The 24008-nt window shown below is 48.0% G+C and overlaps 2 long non-coding RNA genes across 3 annotated transcripts; one reads left to right on the top strand and one right to left on the bottom strand.

The window, feature by feature from the left end:
- Positions 1-4267: 4267 nt before the first annotated feature.
- Positions 4268-10703, bottom strand: LOC142912111 (uncharacterized). Its single transcript, XR_012933924.1, has 4 exons — positions 10327-10703; positions 8012-8540; positions 6939-7283; positions 4268-5160 (listed from the first exon to the last, which is right to left on the bottom strand). It is a non-coding gene; the product is annotated as an uncharacterized LOC142912111 (long non-coding RNA).
- Positions 10704-11333: 630 nt separating this feature from the next.
- LOC142912153 (uncharacterized) lies at positions 11334-16646 on the top strand. 2 transcript variants are annotated; one of them, XR_012933933.1, is made up of 3 exons: positions 11334-11423; positions 12015-12207; positions 16476-16646. It is a non-coding gene; the product is annotated as an uncharacterized LOC142912153 (long non-coding RNA). The 2 variants fall into 2 exon arrangements; XR_012933934.1 differs by having other exon boundaries at positions 11340-11423; positions 12066-12207.
- The last annotated feature ends 7362 nt before the right edge of the window (positions 16647-24008 follow it).

The raw sequence follows: 24008 nt of genomic DNA, 5'->3' as shown, positions 1-24008 counted from the left end.
TACTGTAGTGTATAGTAGTGTATATTGAAGCTCTGTCGTCCTGACAGTTCTGTACCTTTCACCTGAAGACGGCCGCTTGCGTTGTGGCCGAAACGTCGTGAGAATTTTATTGTGTTATTTTATTATTTTATTCTCATTCTACGTGGCGGTGACTTACCGAAAGAACCAAAGGAGATGAGCTCGATTTATTTGGGGCGGATAAAGGCCACCGGCGCAGGCACTCTAGATCCCGGGGACGTGAATAACTCCACGCGCATTCAGGGCGTCCACATTGCCCTGTCAAGAGGCTGCAGGAGAGCGGGCGAAACAAAGAGCCCTGTGCTCGCCACGCGGACGGTCGCCCAGACAAACAACAAACTCTTCCAGGCTTCATCTTCTTTAGTTCTTTCGGTAAAGTCACCACGTAGAATGAGAATAAAATAATAAATTAATAAAATAAATTGACAATTAAATTCTCACGACGTTTCGGCCACAACAAAAGTGGCCTTCTTCAGGTGAAAGGAACATACCTGTCGGGACGACAGTTTCAATGAACATTGTGTTATTTTATTATTGAACCAGAAGCAATATATACATGAACCAGAAGCAATATACACATGAACCAGAAGCCATATATACATGAAACAGAAGCCATATATACATGAACCAGAACCCATATATACATGATCCAGAAGCCATATATACATTACCCAGAAGCCATATATGCATGAACCAGAAGCCATATATGCATGAACCAGAAGCCATATATACATGAACCAGAAGCTATATATACATGACCCAGAAGCCATATATACATGAACCAGAAGCCATATATATATGAACCAGAAGCCATATATACATGAACCAGAAGCCATATATATATGAACCAGAAGCCATATATACATGAACCAGAACCAATATATACATGATCCAGAAGCCATATATACATGACCCAGAAGCCATATATACATGAATCAGAAGCCATATATACATGACCCAGAAGCCATATATACATGAACCAGAAGCCATATATACATGAACCAGAAGCCATATATACATGGACCAGAAGCCATATATACATGAACCAGAAGCAATATATACATGAACCAGAAGCAATATACACATGAACCAGAAGCCATATATACATGAAACAGAAGCCATATATACATGATCCAGAAGCCATATATACATGATCCAGAAGCAATATATACATGAACCAGAAGCCATATATACATGAACCAGAAGCCATATATGCATGAACCAGAAGCCATATATACATGATCCAGAAGTCATATATACATGAACCAGCAGCCATATATACATGAACCAGAAGCCATATATATATGAACCAGAAGCCATATATACATGAACCAGAAGCCATATATACATGGACCAGAAGCCATATATACATGAACCAGAACCAATATATACATGATCCAGAAGCCATATATACATGACCCAGAAGCCATATATACATGAATCAGAAGCCATATATACATGACCCAGAAGCCATATATACATGAACCAGAAGCCATATATACATGAACCAGAAGCCATATATACATGGACCAGAAGCCATATATACATGAATCAAAGCCATATATACATGATCCGGAAGCTATATATACATGAACCAGAAGCCATATATACATGACCCAGAAGCCATATACATGATCCAGAAGCCATATATACATGATCCAGAAGCAATATATACATGAATCAGAAGCCATATATACATGAACCAGAAGCCATATATACATGAACCAGAAGCCATATATACATGATCCAGAAGCAATATATACATGAATCAGAAGCCATATATACATGAACCAGAAGCCATATATACATGAACCAGCAGCCATATAACGCAAGTTAAAACTAAAGTTGTACGCGTATTAGATCATATTGACGAGAGCAATTGTGAGCCCAAGTTACAGACAGACAGAGCTCAAGTATTAACACCCCCAACCTTAGCCGCAACAAATATATTTGTTTAATTCTCTACTTGACCTCCGCCCTTCCTCTCTTACCGATGTTTGGTTCTTCTAATCATATTTGCAGGTGTATGGAACCAGAACGCTTTTGGAACTCACAGGAATACCTCTGACGTATGAACAAATCAGCTCCAGAGCAGATTTGTGCTCCCAAAAGGAAATAATGAAAATGAGATGTGTGTGTGCTTGTCCAATCAAATTCCCCAGGAGTTTAAAAGCGAGAACTTTAAGTCATAGATCGATAGTCATTACAAGTGCAGTAGTAAACACAAGTTTAGAACACGGTGGCAGCCAATCATCCCACTGCTAATGTACCAAGGATAGGTTATATCACACACATATATAAGCATGCTAACCTTGGATGGTACATTACAACTAAACTATTACAACTATTTATTATTTTACCAGGTAAGGCCCAGTGAGCTATATAGTTCTATTTCAGAAGCGACCTTGCTATCTCAAATTAAAGCTCAACGAATTAAGATTGTACGTGCAAATTTGTAGCAGCCAAAAACTAAACATTAATCTTGCCTTTTTAAAGCTTTCGCGACTGCAGGAATTCATCTTCTTGGTTCTTTCGGTAAAATCACCACGTAGAATGGAAATAATAAAATAAAGTAGTAAAAATAAAACATAATAAAATAAAATTCTCACGACGTTTTGGCCACAACACAAGTAGCCTTCCTCAGGTGAAGGAACATAACTGTCGGGAAGACAGCGCTTTAGTTATTATGTTTAATTTTTATTATTTGATTCCCATTCTACGTGACTTTACCGAAAGAACCAAGAAGATTAATCTCGCCATCCCGATTGCTTGGGTTGCCGATTGAAAGCGTCCCAAACATTGTGAGTAACGCCTGGCCTACGTAACATCAGCACCAACGTCATGTGGCAATATGCCTGCAGGATCTCATCGTTCAAACAGGCGTCTGGCTTTGATGAAAGAATCCTTGAAAACAAAGCTCCATGAGCATCCCGGTCTCATGACGGTTCCCATTGCGCACACGGACAGCTGCTCTTCCACTCCGCTGCTGGACGAAGGCCTCCCCACGCCGCAGTCGAAACGTTGTGAGAATTTTATTGTTTTATATTTTTATTATTTTGTTTCCCTTCGAGGTGACTTTACCGAAAAAACCAAGAATACTCATCTGTTCCAGTTATCGACGTAACTGATGATTTGAGATTAGAATGTATATGCTCTGAACCCTCAGCCCTGTTCACAAAAATGTAATGCTGCTTTGGTTAATTCATGAGAACCAGACAGGAGTTAATTAAGGGTAGACACTCGGATAGTAATACAAGAATGGTTATGACAAGAATGTTTATTAATTCAATTATAATTGCCCAAGCGTCGTAGCATTGAAATGGTTGTGGTGGCTTTTGAATAGTGAAAAACTCCTTTTAAAAACGGTTTTATTTTAAAGTGCACTAAAAAGTAAAGAAATCGATTGGACAACGGGAAGTGGACGACATCTTGAGTACAAGATTTGACCACGACATCAAACACAGGAATGAAGTTTAATAACTTTTTTGTCACAACTTCGTTCAACTGACCATCGAGAAGTGCGTCAATGATGCGGCGCCATCTCCCACATCAACGCTTACTTGAATTAATTGGTTATTTTATAAATCAATCTTCAATGTACAACTTTTGTTTGTGTGGAGTGAGGGTGCCCGTAGCTCGTTCACACGGAGCAGGCGAGGCGATTCCACAGTTTAGGGACCGCGGCGTTTTTGACCTACACACATATATATGAATAAGGCGTACATACAAAATGTTAATCGCTTTAAAGGAGCCAATTAATTGATTCATTGATGCCGATTTTGATACAGGCATGCATTGTCACCGGATCTGAGTACCGTGTGCAAAATGTGGAATTGATTGGACGGCGGGAAGTGGACAAAATTTTTATCACAACATTTGACCACGACAAACAGAGGAATCAAGTTAAGTAAAACCATTTTGAACGCGAATGAGAAATCCCCCCCCACCCTCCACCGATGACGCGCGAGCATTGCTAGGGGCAACCCCCGGGCAGCTTTAGCGGTGCAAGGAAATACTTAAATACTGCGAAATAGCAATAAATTGTTAATTTAACAATTTTAAAGTTTACGGATGGGAAAACGGAATGGTGCTGGCTCACCACGGGGCTTGCGGCGTGGTACCCGGCTACTTTTTTTAAACGTAAACTCCACGGTTCACGAGCAAGTGTGCGTCCACACAGAGACAGACAGACACACAGAAAAAATGCCTTTTATAGGTAAGAAAAGAAAAACGATGATGAGACTCAATGTGTGAAGAACACAGGATTTATTCGGCTCACAAGTCAACGGATATAACTTCAAAACACTTTTATCGGTCATCTCTTTCTCGAGACAGCGTTCCCGTGGGATTATTTCCAAGTCGATAGACGACACCTTTTTTTACTTATCCTGGCAGACACACAGACACGCCTGTCTATATGTGTCTGTGTCTCTGTGTGTGTGTCTATGTGTCTGTGAGTATGTTTGTGTGTGTCTGTGTCTGTGTCTCTGCGTGTGTCTCTGCATGTGCCTGTGTCTCTGTGTGTGTCTGTCTCTGCGTGTGTCTATGTGTCTTGTGTGTGTCTGTGTCTATGTATCTCTGCGTGTGTCTGTGTCTTTGTGTGTGTGTGTCTATGTGTCTCTGCGTGTGTGTCTGTGTGTCTCTGCATGTGCCTGTGTCTCTGTGTGTCTGTGTCTCTGCGTGTGTCTGTGTCTTGTGTGTGTCTGTGTCTATGTATCTCTGCGTGTGTCTGTGTCTTTGTGTGTGTCTATGTGTCTCTGCGTGTGTGTCTATGTGTCTCTGCGTGTGCCTGTGTCTCTGTGTGTCTGTGTCTCTGCGTGTGTCTATGTGTCTTGTGTATGTCTGTGTCTATATATCTCTGCGTGTGTCTGTCTGTGTGTTTGTCTATGTGTCTGTGTCTATGTGTCTCTGTGTGTGTCTATGTGTCTGCATGTGTCTATGTGTCTGTGTGTGTCTACAGTGACGCGCGGTGGTGGTAGTGATGGCGGTAGTGGTGGCGGCCGTATGGTGCATGTCGAACTTCTTTCACGCCGTACGTATCGTGAACATCGCCACTGGGGAGATTAAGGTGGCTGCGGGTGCTGGCGATGATTACTGGGCGCCCCCCCTGCCCGCCTTCGCCGCTAAACGTCGCTCGCCAGTCTGTTCCAAGCCATAGGGTAGGGGGAGCGAGATAGAGAGGGGGGGGGGGGGTGGTGGTGGTGGACCTTTGTCTTGCGGCGTGTAAATATTGTTGCGTGCGTGCGGGGTTTGTCCATGTGGTGGCGGTAATGGTGAGTCGAGCAAAAGTGGTGAAAGTTTGTGGGGTCGCTCCGAGCTCACCCTGTCACCCATCGCTCTCGAGCTCCCTCCTAGGGGAAGATGATGAGGTTGACGAGGTTGATGATCCTCATCGTTTGTGAATGCAGAAATAAACATCAGAATCTGGTGGTTTCATTCTGACCTCCGATCCTGGTCAGCAATTGAACGTCGGGAAACCCTCGCGCCGAGGGGCCCCACTAGTGGGCGTGGCCGTGCCCCACCAGTGGGCGTGGCCGTGCCCCCATCACGTGGCGTGTGTAGTGACGGCAGCTACGCTCGGAGTGGCTGGATAATAAAGCTTGAAACGCACAGCAAACCACGTGGCCTCGGTGACACGCGATGCGAGGAGGACAGGCAGCCTATACAAAGACAAAGGCACCCCCAGTAGCCTCAGCACACTTTTGTGGCAAGTTCTGTTGGGAGTAGCAATTAAGGGCAGCACTGTAGGGCACTCCGGGGTGGGGAGATAGGGGGGTGGACAGCACCACAGGCCATCAGCCAGCTGCAGAAACATTCCCCTCCTCCACTCATCTCACTCACCCAGTCACCCCTCCACTCACCCCTCCACTCACCCCACCACTCATCTCACTCACCCCTCCATTCATCTCACTCACCCAGTCACCCCATTCACCCCCCCACTCACCCCTCCACTCACCCCTCCACTCACCGCTCCACTCATCTCACTCACCCCTCCACTCATCTCACTCACCCCTCCACTCATCTCACTCACCCATCCACTCACCCCTCCACTCACCCCTCCACTCACCCCTCCGCTCACCCCTCCACTCATCTCACTCACCCAGTTACCCACTCACCCCTCCACTCACCCCTCCGCTCACCCCTCCGCTCACCCCTCCACTCATCTCACTCACCCCTCCACTCACCACTCCGCTCACCCCTCCGCTCACCCATCCACTCACCCCACTCACCCCTCCACTCATCTCACTCACCCAGTCACCCACTCACCCCTCCACTCACCCCTCCGCTCACCCTCCGCTCACCCCTCCGCTCACCCCTCCACTCATCTCACTCACCCCTCCACTCACCCCTCCGCTCACCCCTCCGCTCACCCCTCCACTCATCTCACTCACCCCTCCACTCATCCCTCCACTGATCTCACTCACCCCTCCACTCACCCCTCCACTCACCCCTCCGCTCACCCCTCCACTCATCTCACTCACCCCTCCACTCACCCCACTCACCCCTCCGCTCATCTCACTCACCCCTCCACTCACCCCACTCACCCCTCCACTCATCTCACTCACCCAGTCACCCACTCACCCCTCCACTTATCCCACTCACCCCTCCACTCACCCCTCCACTCATCTCACTCACCCACTCACCCCTCCACTCACCCCACCACTCACCCCTCCACTCATCTCACTCACTCACCCCTCCACTCACCCCACTCACCCCTCCATTCATCTCACTCACCCAGTCACCCACTCACCCCTCCACTCACCCCACTCACCCCTCCACTCATCTCACTCACCCACTCACCCCTCCGCTCACCCCTCCGCTCACCCCTCCACTCATCTCACTCACCCCTCCGCTCACCCCTCCGCTCACCCCTCCACTCACCCCTCCGCTCACCCCACCACTCATCTCACTCCGCTCACCGCCCAGCCCCCCAGTAGCCCGAGCTGCTGCTGCTGCTGGGGGGCGTTGTCCCCCAGCGCCGCGTTGGCCCTCAGCAGGAACCTCGTGCGGTGACGCCGCCTCTCCCCCCCCCCTCCCTCCCCTGCCAGCAGCGCCCTCCTGCACCACCACCTCGTCCGCCTCCTCCTCCTCCGCGTAGGCCGCTGCCAGCAGCAGCTCCGCAATGCCTCCCACCGTGTCGCCGTCCCTCAGGGCCCTCCCCGGGGGGGTCGCCCCCCCCCCCACCGCCCCCCCCGCCGCGTGGATCCGCGCCGAGCGGCGCACCGGCGTCACGAGCCGCGGCCGCGAGGGGGGGGCTGCCGGCGCTGCGGTGGAAGGGGGGGCCGTGATGTTAGGGGGGGCAGCCAGGGTGGTGGTGGTGGTGCAGGAGATGTTGGCGGCTGGGGTGGTGGTGGTGCAGGAGATGTGGGCGGCTGGGGTGGTGGTGGTGGTGCAGGAGGTGTGGGCGGCTGGAGTGGTGGTGGTGCAGGAGATGTGGGCGACTGGGGTGGTGGTGGTGGTGCAGGAGATGTGGGCGGCTGGGGTGGTGGTGGTGCAGGAGGTGTGGGCGGCTGGGGTGGTGGTGGTGGTGCAGGAGATGTGGGCGGCTGGGGTGGTGGTGCAGGAGGTGTGGGCGGCTGGGGTGGTGGTGGTGCAGGAGATGTGGGCGGCTGGGGTGGTGGTGGTGCAGGAGGTGTGGGCAGCTGGGGTGGTGGTGGTGCAGGAGATGTGGGCGGCTGGGGTGGTGGTGCAGGAGATGTGGGCGGCTGGGGTGGTGGTGGTGGTGCAGGTGTGGGCAGCTGGGGTGGTGGTGCAGGAGGTGTGGGCGGCTGGGGTGGTGGTGGTGCAGGAGGTGTGGGCGGCTGGGGTGGTGGTGGTGGTGGTGGTGCAGGAGGTGTGGGCGGCTGCAGTCACGAAAGCTTTAAATAAAAAATGTTCGACTTTAAATTAAAAAAAAAATTCGACTAAATTAAATTAAAAACTTAAAACATTTTTCGACTTAAATAAATTAAAACAAATTTAAAAAAAATTTCGCCCTCAAAAGCACTCGAACCTTGGGCAGCTGAGGCGCGCGAGTTCTCTTTGTCCATCGTAGACATCGCCGGAGAAGTTGTTGTTGTTGTGCTGTTGTTTAGTCGTCGTTGTATAGCTGTTGTATAGTCGTTGTTGTGCTGTTGTTTAGTCGTCGTTGTATAGCTGTTGTATAGTCGTTGTTGTGCTGTTGTTTAGTCGTCGTTGTATAGCTGTTGTATAGTCGTTGTTGTGCTGTTGTTTAGTCGTCGTTGTATAGCTGTTGTATAGTCGTTGTTGTGCTGTTGTTTAGTCGTCGTTGTATAGCTGTTGTATAGTCGTTGTTGTGCTGTTGTTTAGTCGTCGTTGTATAGCTGTTGTATAGTCGTTGTTGTGCTGTTGTATAGTCGTCGTTGTATAGCTGTTGTATAGTCGTTGTTTATTTGTACTTTAATGTTTAAAGTCGTAAAGTTAAATGGTTAAAGTCGCAGCCTAAGTGGAGGCCTTCGAGGCGGCCATCGACAAATTCTGAAATTTCGCGACCCTTGCCCCCTGAACTCGCTTCCGATTGGCTGCGGGAGAGGACACACACACACGAGTGTACACCATCACACCATCACACACACAGTGCACACCACCACACTATCACACATACAGAGTGCACACCACCACACTATCACACACACAGAGTGTACATCACCACACCATCACACACACACCTCACGCTTTCTCTCTGTTTAAACGTGAAAACTCTTAAACTCTTAAAACACCAAACCTTAAACACCAACCCTTAAACACCAACCCTTAAAGACCAACCCTTAAAGACCAACCCTTAAACACCAACCTTTAAACGCCAACCCTTAAACACCAACCCTTAAACACCAACCCTTAAACACCAACCCTTAAACACCAACCCTTAAACACCAACCCTTAAACACCAACCCTTAAACACCAACCCTTAAAGACCAACCCTTAAACACCAACCTTTAAACGCCAACCCTTAATCACCACCCGTTAAACACCAATCCTTAAACGCCAAGCCTTAAACACCAACCCTTAAACACCAACCCTTAAAGACCAACCCTTAAACACCAACCCTTAAACACCAACCCTTAAACACCAAGCCTTAAAGACCAAGCCTTAAACGCCAACCTTTAAACGCCAACCCTTAATCACCAACCTTTAAACGCCAACCCTTAAAGACCAAGCCTTAAACGCCAACCTTTAAACACCAACCCTTAGAGACAAAGCCTTAAACACCAACCCTTAAACACCAATCCTTAAACACCAACCCTTAAACACCAACCCTTAAACACCAACCCTTAAACACCAACCCTTAAACACCAACCCTTAAACACCAACCCTTAAACACCAACCCTTAAACACCAACCCTTAAAGACCAAGCCTTAAAAGCCAACCCTTAAACACAAACCCTTAAACACCAACCCTTAAACACCAACCCTTAAACACCAACCCTTAAACGCCAACCCTTAAACACCAACCCTTAAACACCAACCCTTAAACACCAACCCTTAAAGACCAAGCCTTAAAAGCCAACCCTTAAACACCAACCCTTAAACACCAACCCTTAAACACCAACCCTTAAAGACCAAGCCTTAAAAGCCAACCCTTAAACACCAACCCTTAAACACCAACCCTTAAACACCAACCCTTAAACACCAACCCTTAAACACCAACCCTTAAACACCAACCCTTAAACACCAACCCTTAAACACAAACCCGTAAACACCAACCTTTAAACGCCAAGCCTTAAACACCAACCCTTAAAGACCAACCCTTAAACACCAACCCTTAAACACTAACCTTTAAACGCCAACCCTTAAACACCAACCCTTAAACACCAATCCTTAAACACCAACCCTTAAACACCAACCCTTAAACACCAACCCTTAAACACCAACCCTTAAAGACCAAGCCTTAATCACCACCCGTTAAACACCAACCCTTAAACACCAACCTTTAAACGCCAACCCTTAATCACCACCCGTTAAACACCAACCCTTAAACACCAACCCTTAAACACCAATCCTTAAACGCCAAGCCTTAAACACCAACCCTTAAACACAAACCCTTAAATGCAAACCCTTAAACACCACCCGTTAAATTTACACCAATCCTTAAACGCCAAGCCTTAAACACCAAGCCTTAAACACAAACCCTTAAACACCAACCCTTAAACGCAAACCCGTAAAAGCCAACCCATAAACGCCAACCCTTAAAAACAAACCCTTAAACGCCATCCCTTAAACACCAAACCTTAAACAGCAGCCTTTAAACACCAACCCTTAAAGGCCAAACTTACACGCCACAACCTGGACGGTAGAGGGCATTCTTTACCTCACGCTTTCTCTCAAAAGTGGCGACCTCACACTCCTAGCGGGTCGTCCTCCTCCTCCTCGTCGTTAATTGAGCAACAAAAATAAATTTTCCGGCGTCTGCACCCCCCTCACGGATTAAAAAAATGGCGGTGGGTGAGGGGGAGGAGCCAAAACAAATTGGCGGGAAAAAAAAAACTTCGCGTCACGTGGGAAGGGAGACGCCAAATCCGATTGGCTCCGAGGCGGGAGCGACTTTGAGGAAAACTTTTTTACAGTAAGAAATTACAAAACTCAACATCGACAATAAAACTCGCGTTGGCATTCGCGCCGGTGTAAATAAATGTAAAAAAATAAAAGTTTTATTGTTGACGTACCATATTTAAATCAAATGTTTTTTACTCAAACGCGATTCCGTTGTTTCGTTTCCTTCTCGTCCTGAATCGTGTCGAGCTATGATTACGAAACGCGAATCGTGGTCGGCGTTGCTGAGCCAATAGGAACGCAACGCTGCTGAAGGCAGCGTCCAATAGGAGAAGGCGATGGTGGGAGGTGGCTGGGTGCCGCTTGGACCAATCAGTGAGCAGGGTGTTCAATGTTTCCCGCTCTTTCCGGGTTTTTTTAAAATCACAAAAACAATATTTAAACCCCGGGGTAAAAGTTATCGAGAGCATTGTTTTAATAAGTGTGTAGTCGGAAAAGTTTACACGTAAATTATATTGAAACAGAGGAGCAATAACAATAATATAACTCCACCAATATCTTCTACAATGGATTCCAATGTTATCCCAACGGTAATCGATTCCAACAGCTATAATCACTACCACCAACTCGATTCCCACTTTATCCCCATTGAAAATCGATTCCATGAGCACCATTCACCAACAATCGATTCCCATGCTATCACAACGGGAATCGACTACATACCTTCAAAATTCTTCAACAATCGATTCCCATGTTATCCGCAAAGGAATCGACGCGAGTATTTTAATCGAACCGAGAATCGATTTTCCCTCCACGTGAGGTTCATGGAGATGGGGCAGTTAAACGGACCTGGTCGACTCCTCCACCTCCTCCTGCCTCTCCTCCTCCTCCTCCACCTCGTCACTTGCAGCCACGGTGAGCCGAGCGGGACAGAGGTCGATACATCTGGTACCAAGCTGTGGTGTACGTGGGGAGCGGTGGTGCAGTGGTTAGCGCACTGTGTGCGTGTGTGGGGAGTGGTGGTGCAGTGGTTAGCGCACTGTGTGTGTGTGTGGGGAGTGGTGGTGCAGTGGTTAGCGCACTGTGTAATTGTGGGGAGCGGTGGTGCAGTGGTTAGCGCACTGTGTGTTTGTGGGCAGTGGTGGTGCAGTGGTTAGCGCACTGTGTGTGTGTGTGGGGAGTGGTGGTGCAGTGGTTATCACATTGTGTGTGTGTGTGGGGAGTGGTGGTGCAGTGGTTAGCGCACTGTGTGAGTGGGGAGTGGTGGTGCAGTGGTTAGCGCACTGTGTGTGTGTGGGGAGTGGTGGTGCAGTGGTTAGCGCACTGTGTGTGTGTGTGGGGAGTGGTGGTGCAGTGGTTAGCGCACTGTGTGAGTGGGGAGTGGTGGTGCAGTGGTTAGCGCACTGTGTGTGTGTGGGGATCGGTGGTGCAGTGGTTAGCGCACTGTGTGAGTGGGGAGTGGTGGTGCAGTGGTTTGCTCACTGTGTTTTTCACTCATCTCCCCAGCTCCGCCTTCCCCACTGAATGTCCGTTTGGAATCTCGAGACCTCCTTACAGACCTCTGCTGGGACCCCGGTGAAGTTGACCCCAAAGGGGATAGACCCCCAATTGTTGAGCCTTCAACCATCGACTCCACCACCACCACCACCACGGCCAACTCAACTTTTCTGGACGTTACCTACACAGTTCAGAGCAAACTGTGAGATGCTCCCTCACTCGCCCACCCGCTTGATCACTTACCAACTCACTCACCCACTCACCAACCCACTCACTCAACCACCCACTCACTCAACTACCCGCACACTTATCCACTCACTAACTCACTCACCCACTCACCTATTCACCCACTCACTCACCCACCCAGTCACTCACCCACCCACTCACCCACCTAATCACCCACCCACAAACCCACTCAACCTCCCATCCATTCACGGCTGAATTCACTCACCCACTCATTCACTCACCCACCCATCCGTCACTCACTCAACTCACTCACCCTTAAACCCACTCACCTAATCACTCACCAACCCACTCAACCATTAATTCACTCACCAACCCACTCACTCAACAACAACCGCGATTTGCCACTAATTGGCTGTGACATCATCATGGCACTTGTGCCAGACTATATGCACGTTGAGGCCACGTCAAGTGTCGAACGCCCGCTGGCAGGAGCATGCTGGAGTAGCCCACCGATGGGACTTTGTCCAGATCTTTCAGGAATTTGTGAGCTCCTCACACAATCCTTCCTGGTTAAACCCAGGATGGATTAAATTTCGATTTAAAGCTTTCGTGACTGCAAGGATTCATCTTCTTTGGTTCTTTCGGTAAAGTCACGTAGAATGAGAATAAAATAATAAATTGATAAAATAAAATAACACAATAATCTCACGACGTTTCGGCCACAACACAAGCGCCCTTCATCAGGTGAAGGGACGAGACTGTCTGGAGGACAGCGCTGTGTTATTTTATTTTATCAATTTATTATTTTATTCTCATTCTACGTGACTTTACCGAAAGAACCAGGATAGATTGTAGGCAGGCCCGCCTAAATGTTTCGAACTGGCAAAGATGTTCCATTAGGGGGCTCCACGTTTTTCAAGCGTAGAGAAGGAAGGGAATGATTGTGGCCAAGAAGACTTGAAGCTTCGTGCAGAGCGACAGACCAGGTAGCTTCCACACAACGTTACCGATGAAAAGATATTGCCACGCGACTAATTCAGAGTGAGACCTCTACTGTCAAACCTTAGCCGGTCATGAGCACACTGCTCAGGTATGGGAAACTCTCAACTCTCTCCACAAATGCCCCATCACCAATTGGGAGTTGTGGGGGTGGAGTGTCTGATGGTACAAAATACCCAGGCAGGTGCTTAGTTTTGGTGGGGCTGATGGTAAGGCCCCACCTCTTGGTGGCAAGCTCCAGGTTCAGCAGCAGCACCTCCAACTCCTCCTCTGAGTGAGCAGCACTTACCAGACCATCAGCATATGTAACATGGTTGACCAATAGGGAGCCATCCCTTGACTGCACCTGGGCATCAATCATCCTCCCATTGTATCTGTACCAGACGTAAATTCCACCGGTACAGCCATCAAAGGCTTCACAAACTACTTGGTCGAAATAGGTGTTAAATAATGTGGGACCCAAGGTGAACAGGTAATGGCTCCAACTCCCAGTCACGTAGTTTTATCCGGGCCCGCTCACCATCATGAAGGTCCTTAATTATTGTAAGCAGAGGGTCAGGGACTCTGAAAGCATGAAGAGTAACCCAGAGCCCAGGCCTACTGATGGTATCATAGGCCTTGACCAGGTTAATAAAGCAGAGATGTAGGTCTTGTTGGAATTCCCTACACCTCTGCTGTAGCAGATGGACGGAAAATATGGCATCTGTGCAGGACCGCCCTATCCTGAAACTTGCATTGTGGCTCCGCAAAGCCTCTCCTCAGCATGCCTGGCAGGGCGATGTTGAATAATCCTTGCCAGGACGTTTCCCGGCACACTGAGGAGTGAGATGCCCCTGTTGTTGTTACAATCTGTGCGGTCTCCCTTCTTAAAGAGGGGGGACCACCAGGGCATCCTTCCAATCCTGCGGAACCCGTCCAGTGGACCAGACTATTGTTATGATGTCATGTGCACACCTCTGCTGTAGCAGATGGACGGAAAATATGGCATCTGTGCAGGACCGCCCTTTCCTGAAACTTGCATTGTGGCTCCGCAAAGCCTCTCCTCAGCATGCCTGGCAGGGCGATGTTGAATAATCCTTGCCAGGACGTTTCCCGGCACACTGAGGAGTGAGATGCCCCTGTTGTTGTTACAATCTGTGCGGTCTCCCTTCTTAAAGAGGGGGGACCACCAGGGCATCCTTCCAATCCTGCGGAACCCGTCCAGTGGTCCAGACTATTGTTATGATGTCATGTGCACAAACGCCACCCTCCCTCAGCATTTTGCTCGGGGCCTTTCCTGGTCTCAGACTCTGGATTGCCTTCAGTACTCAACAGATGGCACCTCACCCAGCCACTTACAGGGGGTGACTTCCAATATTTGAGGCACCGCAGCCTCAGCAGGGTCATCCCCACTTTGTCCCACAATGTTTTCCAGGCTGAGGGATTTTCCCTCCCGCAAGACCTCACAGAAATGCTCAGCAAATCTGCAAACCTGTTCCTGGGGGTCGGAAATTGAATCACCGTTCTTTCCGATAAATATGGAAATAGGTGTGGCGCTGCAAGTTACTTTTTTGACGGAGTTAAAGAGTGATTTGTGATCGCGGGCCATTGAGGCAGATTCCATCTGCTCAGCAACCCGCGACCACCACCAATCCTTGGAACACCTCACGGCTCTCCGAACCTCCGAGCGAAGGCTGCAGTAAGCCTCCTCATTCTCTGACGTGGGATGCTGTAGACGATTAGAGTGGGCCTGTCACTTTTCTCAGCCAGCCTGAACACCTTCTGTCAGTGAGGGTCTCTGGCGAGGTCTGGACCGTATTCCCAAGCAGCCATTAAAGCTGCATGAGTCACAGTCCAAAACCTCGCCCATTTCCCCTCGACATCAGGAGTGGGGGACAATGCCAACCCCAGCTGCAAGCGATGATGAAATTCTCACTTGCAACTTTCATCAGCTGAGACCAGGCCACTATGGGTTTGAATGGGGTCCTGGGTATACACCCACCATTGGAGTAGAAGAATGGCAGGCGCATCTTCCAGATGGCAAGTCGATGGTCAGTGAGCAAATCAGCTCCATGGTAGGTCCTTGTGTCAAGGACATGGGCCAGCATCTGCTGTTCCATCACTATGTAGTCCAGCAGATGTTCTTTGCTTGGACCTGGCATGCATCCATGATGTTGCGTGGATGCGCCGATGCCAGAACAGCCTGTTGGTAATTACAAGCCTATGGGCTGCACAAAAATCGTGCAGCCTTCTACCGTTGTTATTGAGCTGATCTGGCCCATGCCTTCCAATCACTCCAGACCAGGTGCCAGCATCATGACCAACTCGGGCATTAAAGTTGACCGACAATGTGACTCTATCCCGAGGGGCCACTTTAGCTAGCACTTGTGACAGGAGGTCATAGAAGGCATCTGACTCATCGGCCTTGCCTGCGTCCCTCCACGGATGTTCGTCTTCGGTGGGGGCATAAGTAACGATGACCACCGCTCCTCACCTCTGGTTGATGGGAAGGCGAGCCCAAAGTAGCCTGGGGCTTACAGCTTCCCACACCTCACCGCCACACTCCCACGACCCCTTCATTATTTTGTTCATAAGAAGAGCCACTCCCTGTTGTTTGGCAGGCTCCTGCCCCGAGTAGAGGACTGTCCACCCCTCATGGTGGCAGGAGCCAGAGCTGGTCCACCGGACCTCCTGAATACCGCATAGATCCAGGCGGTACCGGTCCAGCTCCCGACAGAGGAGTGGCAGCCTCTCCTTCGCAGTGAGCGTTCGAACATTCCACGTGGCCACCCACAGTGGTTTTTTGCTGTTTCCAAATGGGGTTTTGTAAGGAGACGTCATCGATGCCTGTCCCGCCAGGGCACTAAACAAAGCGCATAATTAGATATTTTGCGTGTTGTTTAGTGGTAATTAATTGAAGGTGGAGCGGTTAACAGCCCCTTGCACACGTCCAGAGCTCCATTTGACCATTGTGGTGGCTACAAATGCCCACTCACTCACCAACCCACTCACCCACCCACTCACCCACCCACTCACTCAGCCACGCACTCGACAACCCACTCACCCACTCACTCACCAACCCACTCGCCCATTAATTCACTCAGCCACTCACTCGACAACCCACTCACCCACTCACTCACCAACCCACTCAATCAGCCACTAACTCGACAACCCACTCATCCACTCACTCACCAATCCACTCGCCCATTAGTTCACTCACTCACATACACACGTCTCTCTCAGTCACCTGCTCACTCGCTCCTCACCACTCCTCACCATTTCCTTTCCATGTTTCTGTCTGTGCAGCTTTGGACAAGTCCACTGGCAGATCGTCTGCTCTGCCACAACAGAGACGCGGTGCAATGTCTCCTCAGCGCTGGAAGACCTCACCGACCGCTACCACCTCCACGTCAGATCCACCGCCTCATCATCACCACTGTCCTCACCCTGGGTCGTGGTTGAGGTCGTGCACTTGAAGACAAGTGAGTGGCGTAAGATCGGCCATGTGCCGCTGTCTCTGTCTCTGTGTGTGTCTGTGTGCTAAATGGCGGTTGTTGATGTTGTGTGCTCGCCAACAGCACTTACCCCAACGGTCTGTGCAAGCTATATGAGAGATCTTCTTTGGTTCTTTCGGTAAAGTCACGTAGAATGAGAATAAAATAATAAATTGATAAAATGAAATAACACAATAAAATATTTTTGTGTTATATTGATTTTTGATAAAATAAAATAACACAATAATATATTATTGTGTTATTTAAAATAACACAATAAAATAACACAATAATATATTATTGTGTTATTTTATTTGATCAATTTATCTATTTTATCAATTTATTATTTTATTCTCATTCTACGTGACTTTACCGAAAGAACCAAAGAAGATGAATCATTGCAGTCACGAAAGCTTTAAATCGAAATATATGAGAGATCTTGTTTTTATGTGTCTGTGTGTGTTTCTGTCTCTCTATGTGTGTCTCTTTGTGTAACTGTTTGTGTCTCTGTGTGTGTGAGTGTCTGTGTTTAGGTCTCTGTGTGTGTGAGTGTCTGTGTTTGTGTCTCTGTGTGTGAGTGTGTTTGTGTCTGTCCATGTGTCTGTGTGCCTCTGTTTGTGTGAGTGTCTGTGTGTGTCTGTGTGTGTGTGAGTGTCTGTGTTTGTGTCTCTGTGTGTGTGAGTGTCTGTGTTTGTGTCTGTCCATGTGTCTGTGTGTCTCTGTGTGTCTCTGTCTGTGTCTGTTTGTGCCTCTTTCTGTCTGTGTCTGTCTGTAACTCTCCCACTCACTCTCACTCACTCTGTAGAACAGGGGGAGATCACACAAACTCCAAATATACAACAGCAGGCATCGTCAGGGTCTTGATTCGAACCAACGGCCTCCGGCTCACTAGGCGAGGGAGATAACACCTCACCCCCCCCCCACGCGTGACTCCCCCCCCCCGGTGTCTCAGCTGTCCTCAGTGCTCCGATATTCACCCTGAAGCTCACCAAGAAAAGGACGGTAGAGGAGGGTGATGGCGACGGCTGTGACGACAGCGGTGACGACGGCGATCGTGGGGTGGCTGGGAAGGTAGACGCGGTGGTTGACGCAGAGCCGGAGGTCTGGGAGCTGTCAATGTCGGCCTACGTTGAGCGTTTGTTGCTGAGAAGGATGGTGGGGCACCGACTGGATTTCTTTTTTCAAGCGGAGTACTCGGCAAAAGGGGGCGCTCCGAATGCGGTGAGCGGTTGCGGGGGTTGTGACGGGGGTTGGAAGGTTGTGGGGGGGACGTGAGTGGTGATTGAGAAGCCTTGGGTATCGGAGGGAGTAGCCAAACCTTGTGAGTGGGTGAGTTAGTGAAAGAGTTAATGAGTGGGTGAGTGAGTGATGCTACTCTACTACTGATGATACCTCTGTAGTGTACCACTTCTGAGACACTAATCGTAGGAGGCAACACGTCTATTCTACACATTTAACAATTGTTCACACACGGGATAACTACAGACTAGTCAGAGCAGCCGGCATGCTGCCTGACCCACGGCAACGGAGATGAAGACGTAGCACATTGGGTTCCACTCCACTGACAGACAGCCTTTATCCAGCCTCCGGACTTCCCTTTTATGCCTCCCCGGCGTGGCCTGGCTCCGCCCTTGGCCACGCCCCCTTCTGGAACCCACCAGAAGGCTCTGGGCCATACCTCACGTGTCCCCTCGGGCACCCTTGCCACACATCCCTTACCCCGGCTTATCACGTGCTCCACCAGCCGGCCGGTTTGCCACGTCCTCATATGCCCCCTACTGCCAGCAGCGCGCGTCACGCACCCGAGTAACCCACTCCGTGGCATTGCAATCTCTGCTGCCAGAACGGCAGCTGCACCCTGCTCTGCTGGCAGGTATGGCTGTGACGCCCACATCTCCTCTCTCTGTCGGTAACCAGCACCACGTGCCGTAGTGACCCATTCTGTGTCACTTCACTACGACTTTAGTGAGTCCAACTGAGTCGCAGACGTTATTCTTTAGAGGCAACACATTTGTTGTAACACGTGACATACAAAGGGGTAACTGCCCCTTTACCAGATATAGCCTAGGGGTGGTGACCACCCAGCTAACTAATCTATACGTCAGAGTTACAGCTACGAAGGGTCGGACCCTCACTCGGGTCCCCGGCCACATGTTGATGCCTTGTAGGACGTAGAGCTTCCAGCTTGTAGACGTAGAGCTTACAGCTTGTAGACGTGGAGCTTCCAGCTTGTAGACGTGGAGCTTCCAGCTTGTAGACGTGGAGCTTCCAGCTTGTAGACGTGGAGCTTCCAGCTTGTAGACGTGGAGCTTACAGCTTGTAGACGTGGAGCTTCCAGCTTGTAGACGTGGAGCTTCAAACTTGTAGACGTAGAGCTTACAGCTTGTAGACGTGGAGCTTCCAGCTTGTAGACGTGGAGCTTCCAGCTTGTAGACGTGGAGCTTCCAGCTTGTAGACGTGGAGCTTCCAGCTTGTAGACGTGGAGCTTCCAGCTTGTAGACGTGGAGCTTACAGCTTGTAGACGTGGAGCTTCCAGCTTGTAGACGTGGAGCTTCCAGCTTGTAGACATGGAGCTGCCAGCTTGTAGACGTGGAGCTTACAGCTTGATGACACGACTATTGATGATGATACTACTACTACTGATGATGATGCTGCTACTCCAGGTGAACTTCGTCAGTTGCCACCACGCGGTGTCTCCGCCTGGAGACGCTGATGAGTACTGTGTCCGTGCGAGGGTCATCGCTGACTTCCTGCGGCGGAAGGCAGGGGAGTGGTCTCCGCTGTCCTGTGTGTCCGTCCCTCCACGACACAGCGCCGTGGGTGAGTGGGTGGGTGAGTGGCTGGGTGAGAGAGAGAGATGTTTGTGTGTGTGTGGTGATTGCAAATCCTTTGATATCGGAGTAAGTTGCCAAACCTTGTGAGTTGATGGGTGAGTGAGTGGGTGGGTGGATGTCTATGTATCTGTATGTATCTAAATTAGTCTCTATGTATCTTTATGAGTCTCTATGTGTCTCTGTATCTCTTTGCAGAGTATCTGTGTGTCTCTGTGGGTCTCTGTGTATCTCTATGTAGGGTCGCTATGTATCTCAACCAGCCTCCATGTGTGTCAATGAGTCTCTATGTATCTCTGTAAATCTCTGTGTGAGTAGTTTATGGGTCTCTGAGTAGTCAATGAGTTTTCTGTGTGAGTAGTCTATGGGTCTCTATGAGTGTATTCATCGGACGACTAAAGTTATTAAACTGAGTAAAGTTATATTCTTGGTTCTTTCGGTAAAGTCACGTTGAAGGGAAACAATAAAATAATAAAATATATATAAAACAATAACATTATCACGACATTTCGACTGTAACACAAACAGTCATCATCAGGTGTGAAAACCAACGGCAAAAAACATTTGAAAGAAGTGGCGGTTTGTATTTATTTATTTTTAAACGTTAACACCACGGACAGCGATTTGTCAGTTTGTTTATAAGGACGAGTCCATCTATGTTCGGAAAAGAGGAGGGGGAGACGAAAAATTAATGTATGCTGTCTGAAAGCCACCGTAAACGTGAACAATCAATTAAGACCCGAAATGGTTTATCAAATCCTTCCAATGATTGCTAAGCCAGAATCCATCTTCTCGGTTGAAATTGTCTCTGTGTTTGTATATGTGGATAGCCTCATGAACGAATCTCTCGTGGTAGCCCGATGGCTTGCAAAGAACCTCTGTCTTGGAGAAGTCAATGTCATGTGAGCCTACTGAATTATAACAGTGATCTGCCACGGCCGAGGTGTTGGTCTTACCGTGTTTAAGGTCTGCTTTGTGTTCACGAATGCGGTCCGAGACATGTCGTTTGGTTTCTCCAATGTAACTACTACCACAGAGGCAACTTGGTTTGTAGACACCAGGGTACTGTATGTCCAGAATCACATCTTTTACAGACGAAACCAGATCACGGATGTTATGTAATGTGTTGAAACTGACCTGGATCTTGTGTTTATTCAAGATTTGGAGATCTTTTTTGTGATCCCCGCAACGTAGGGTAAAGTAATGGTTTTGAAAGGCTCCTCAAGAGGGTCATTCTTCATGGTTTGAGTGATAGCTTTGCAGATTGTATAGTCGGAGTAACCATTAGCCTTAAGAGCTTGGTGTACGTGCTTGAGTTCACTGCCTATGTGTTCCTGGTCGGATATGCATTGGGCTCTATGGTGCAGAGTCTTGATGAGATAATTCTTCTGTGATGGATGGTGGTGGGAATCCGGTTTCAGATATGCATCCGTATAGGTAGCTTTCCTATAGACAGAGTGGCTCATTGAACCATCAGGTCTCTTTTTTATTAAGACATCCAAAAAAGGTAGCTTGCCATCTTTTTCGACTTCCATGGTAAATCTGATGGCTGGGTATATGGAATTGATGTGGTCGAAGGATTGGTCTAGAGCAGGCCGGCCATGTGGCAGATGACAAAAGTGTCATCCACGTACCTCTTCCATAAGGTTGGGCCGAGAGTGGCAGTCTGGATGTCGTCAGTCTCAAATTTCTCCTTGAAAATGTTGGCTATAACTGGAGATAGGGGGGAGCCCATTGGGGTTCCCTCAGTTTGTAGAAAGTTCCATTCCAAGTGAAGTATGTATTGGTTAAGCAGTGTCTCACCAGGGGGGGTACCTCAATGTTTAGTTCTTGATGAACCAAGTCTTCAATGATTGCGATGGTGTTAGGTACAGGAACTTTGGTGAATAAGGAAACTACATCAAAACTGACAAGCAGGTCGTCTGGGGACAGGGAAATACCCTTGATTGTCGATACCAGTGAGTAGAATTTTGTACCGCAGAGGTGGTTTTTCCAGTGAAAGGACGCAGGATTTCAGACAGAAAACGAGCCAGTTTGTAGGTGGGGGAGTTGATAGAGATGATGGGACGGAGGGGTGTATCTACTTTATGCATTTTTGGTAAGCCGTATAATCTTGGTGGCCTGGCAGCAGAAGGTTTCAACAAAAACTGTTTAGATTGATCAATTAATGCGGTTGAATCAGAAATAATTTTGTTGGTTTGTGTGACGAGGCTGTTGGTGGGATCTCTTTTTATTTTTGTATAGCTGCCATCGTCGAGTAATTCTTTCATTTTGTTGTTATATTCTATTTTATCCATGATGACAGTAGCATTGCCCTTGTCAGCTGAGAGGATTACAATGTCATCCCTCTTTTTTAATTTGTATAATTCAAAACGCTCATCTTTGCTGAGGTTGCTAGCTGGCATCTTAGCGTTTTTGAGGGTTGCAGCGATTTCAGATCTTGCTACGTCTGCAGCGATGTGACCCAGGCCCTTGAGAACAACGTCTACTTGGGCAATGATATCAGTAACTGGTATGTGTTTAGGGGTGACTGCAAAGTTTAGACCTTTAGCTAAAACGGATTTCAGACCATCGGAAATAGAACTGTTACTACGATTAATTACGACTTTGTTAACGTCTAACTTTTTGGTGTGTGGGTCCGGTCTTTTGTTGGAGAGGAGGTTAAATTTGGAAATCAGGTTGTCCTTACATTTGGTTGACATAGTAGCAGCTGAAGAGGCAGTCATATTGTCTACATGTTCCCAATCTGATGTGGACATTGTTGCCGTCAATGATAAGTGTGATTTGTAGAGTGTCTTGTCTAACTGATCTAGTTCGGTGCGTATAAGTCAGATTTTCTCTGAGATAAGAGCTAAGCTAGTTTTGAAAAGAATTCGTTTCGCATTAGAAGAAGTTACATCAGCAGAGGTCAGTGTAAATGCGATTGGTATTACCCCAGAGTCGCGACATCTCTTCAGAAAGGTGAGAGACTCGATCAGCTGAGCCTTCTTATCCCGGAGTTTGTTGAAGGATCTTAAAGTTATGTGGAAACCCTCCCCGTAGAGGTGGTTAAATTTTGATTTAAAGCTTTCGTGACTGCAATAATTCATATTCTTGGTTCTTTCGGTAAAGTCACGTTGAAGGGAAACAATAAAATAATAAAATATATAAAACAATGAAATTATCACGACGTTTCGACTGTAACACAAACAGTCATCATCAGGTGTGAAAACCAATGGCAAGAAACATTCGAAAGAAGTGGCGGTTTGTATTTATTTTTAAACGTTAGCACCACGGACAGCGATTTGTCAGTTTGTTTATAAGGACTAGTCCATCTATGTTCTGAAAAGAGGAGGGGGGAGACGAAAAATTAATGTATGCTGTCTGGAAGTCACCGTAAGCGTGAACAATCAATTAAGACCTGAAATGGTTTATCAAATCCTTCCAATGATTGCTAAGCCAGAATCCATCTTCTCGGTTGAAATTGTCTCTGTGCTTGTATATGTGGATAGCCTCATGAACGAATCTCTCATGGTAGCCAGATGGCTTACAAAGAACCTCTGTCTTGGAAAAGTCAATGTCATGTGAGCCTACTGAATTATAACAATGATCTGCCACGGCCGAGGTGTTGGTCCTACCATGTTTAAGGTCTGCTTTGTGTTCACGAATGCGGTCTGAGACATGGTGTTTGGTTTCTCCAATGTAACTAAGTTGCCTCTGTGGTAGTAGTTAGGTCTTATTTGATTGTTCACGCTTACGGTGGCTTCCAGACATTATACATTAATTTTTCGTCTCCCCCCTCCTCTTTTCAGAACATAGATGGACTTGTCCTTCTAAATAAACTGCCAAATCGCTGCACGTGGCGCTGACGTGTTTTATAAATAAATAAACCGTTGAAAAAATAAATAAATTAATGCGAACCGGCACTTCTTTCAAATGTTTCTTGCCGTTGGTTTTTCACACCTGATGACGACAGTTTGTGTTATGGTCGAAACGTCGTGAGAATTTTTATTATATATATTTTATTATTTTATTGTTTCCCTTCAATGTGACTTTACCGAAAGAGCTAAGAATATATATAACATTTAATCTTTAGCCATCCTTGTTAATAAAATAATCACTGACGCGTTTATGTTTTATAAAATGTATTTGATGTTCGTGAACTTGTAACTCTTGAATTTTTGTAAATATTTTAACATCAATTAAAACATGAATAGTGAGTCCAACTGAGTGGCAGATGTTGTCTTTAGGAGCAACACTTTTATTAAACTATTAACACAACATACCCCAGGCGAGGTGTCCACCCGACTAACAACGCTACAGCGAACCACACCTATGGGTTTGCGATCCCGTTCCGTACCACAAGCTGGGTCCCATACCGCTTGGCTGGAGGCTTCTTTAGCTTGACGTGGATCTCCTGCCTCTCCAACAGTAAGAACCCCGAGCTCCTCTCAGGGGAACCCCCTTATATTGGGCAGGGCTGGGGCTGCCTCCGCCTCTCTCTCGCCCTTACCCGAAGGCTCTCGAAAGCTCTT

The sequence above is a fragment of the Petromyzon marinus genome, unplaced genomic scaffold (genome assembly GCF_048934315.1).
Source record: "Petromyzon marinus isolate PM22_M1 ecotype Great Lakes invasive population unplaced genomic scaffold, UKy_Petmar_22M1.pri1.0 PM_G_Scaffold_19, whole genome shotgun sequence".
Classification (NCBI taxonomy): domain Eukaryota; kingdom Metazoa; phylum Chordata; class Hyperoartia; order Petromyzontiformes; family Petromyzontidae; genus Petromyzon; species Petromyzon marinus.
The sequence above is the reverse complement of the archived record's forward strand: the minus strand, read 5'-3'. Positions and strand labels throughout refer to the sequence as shown.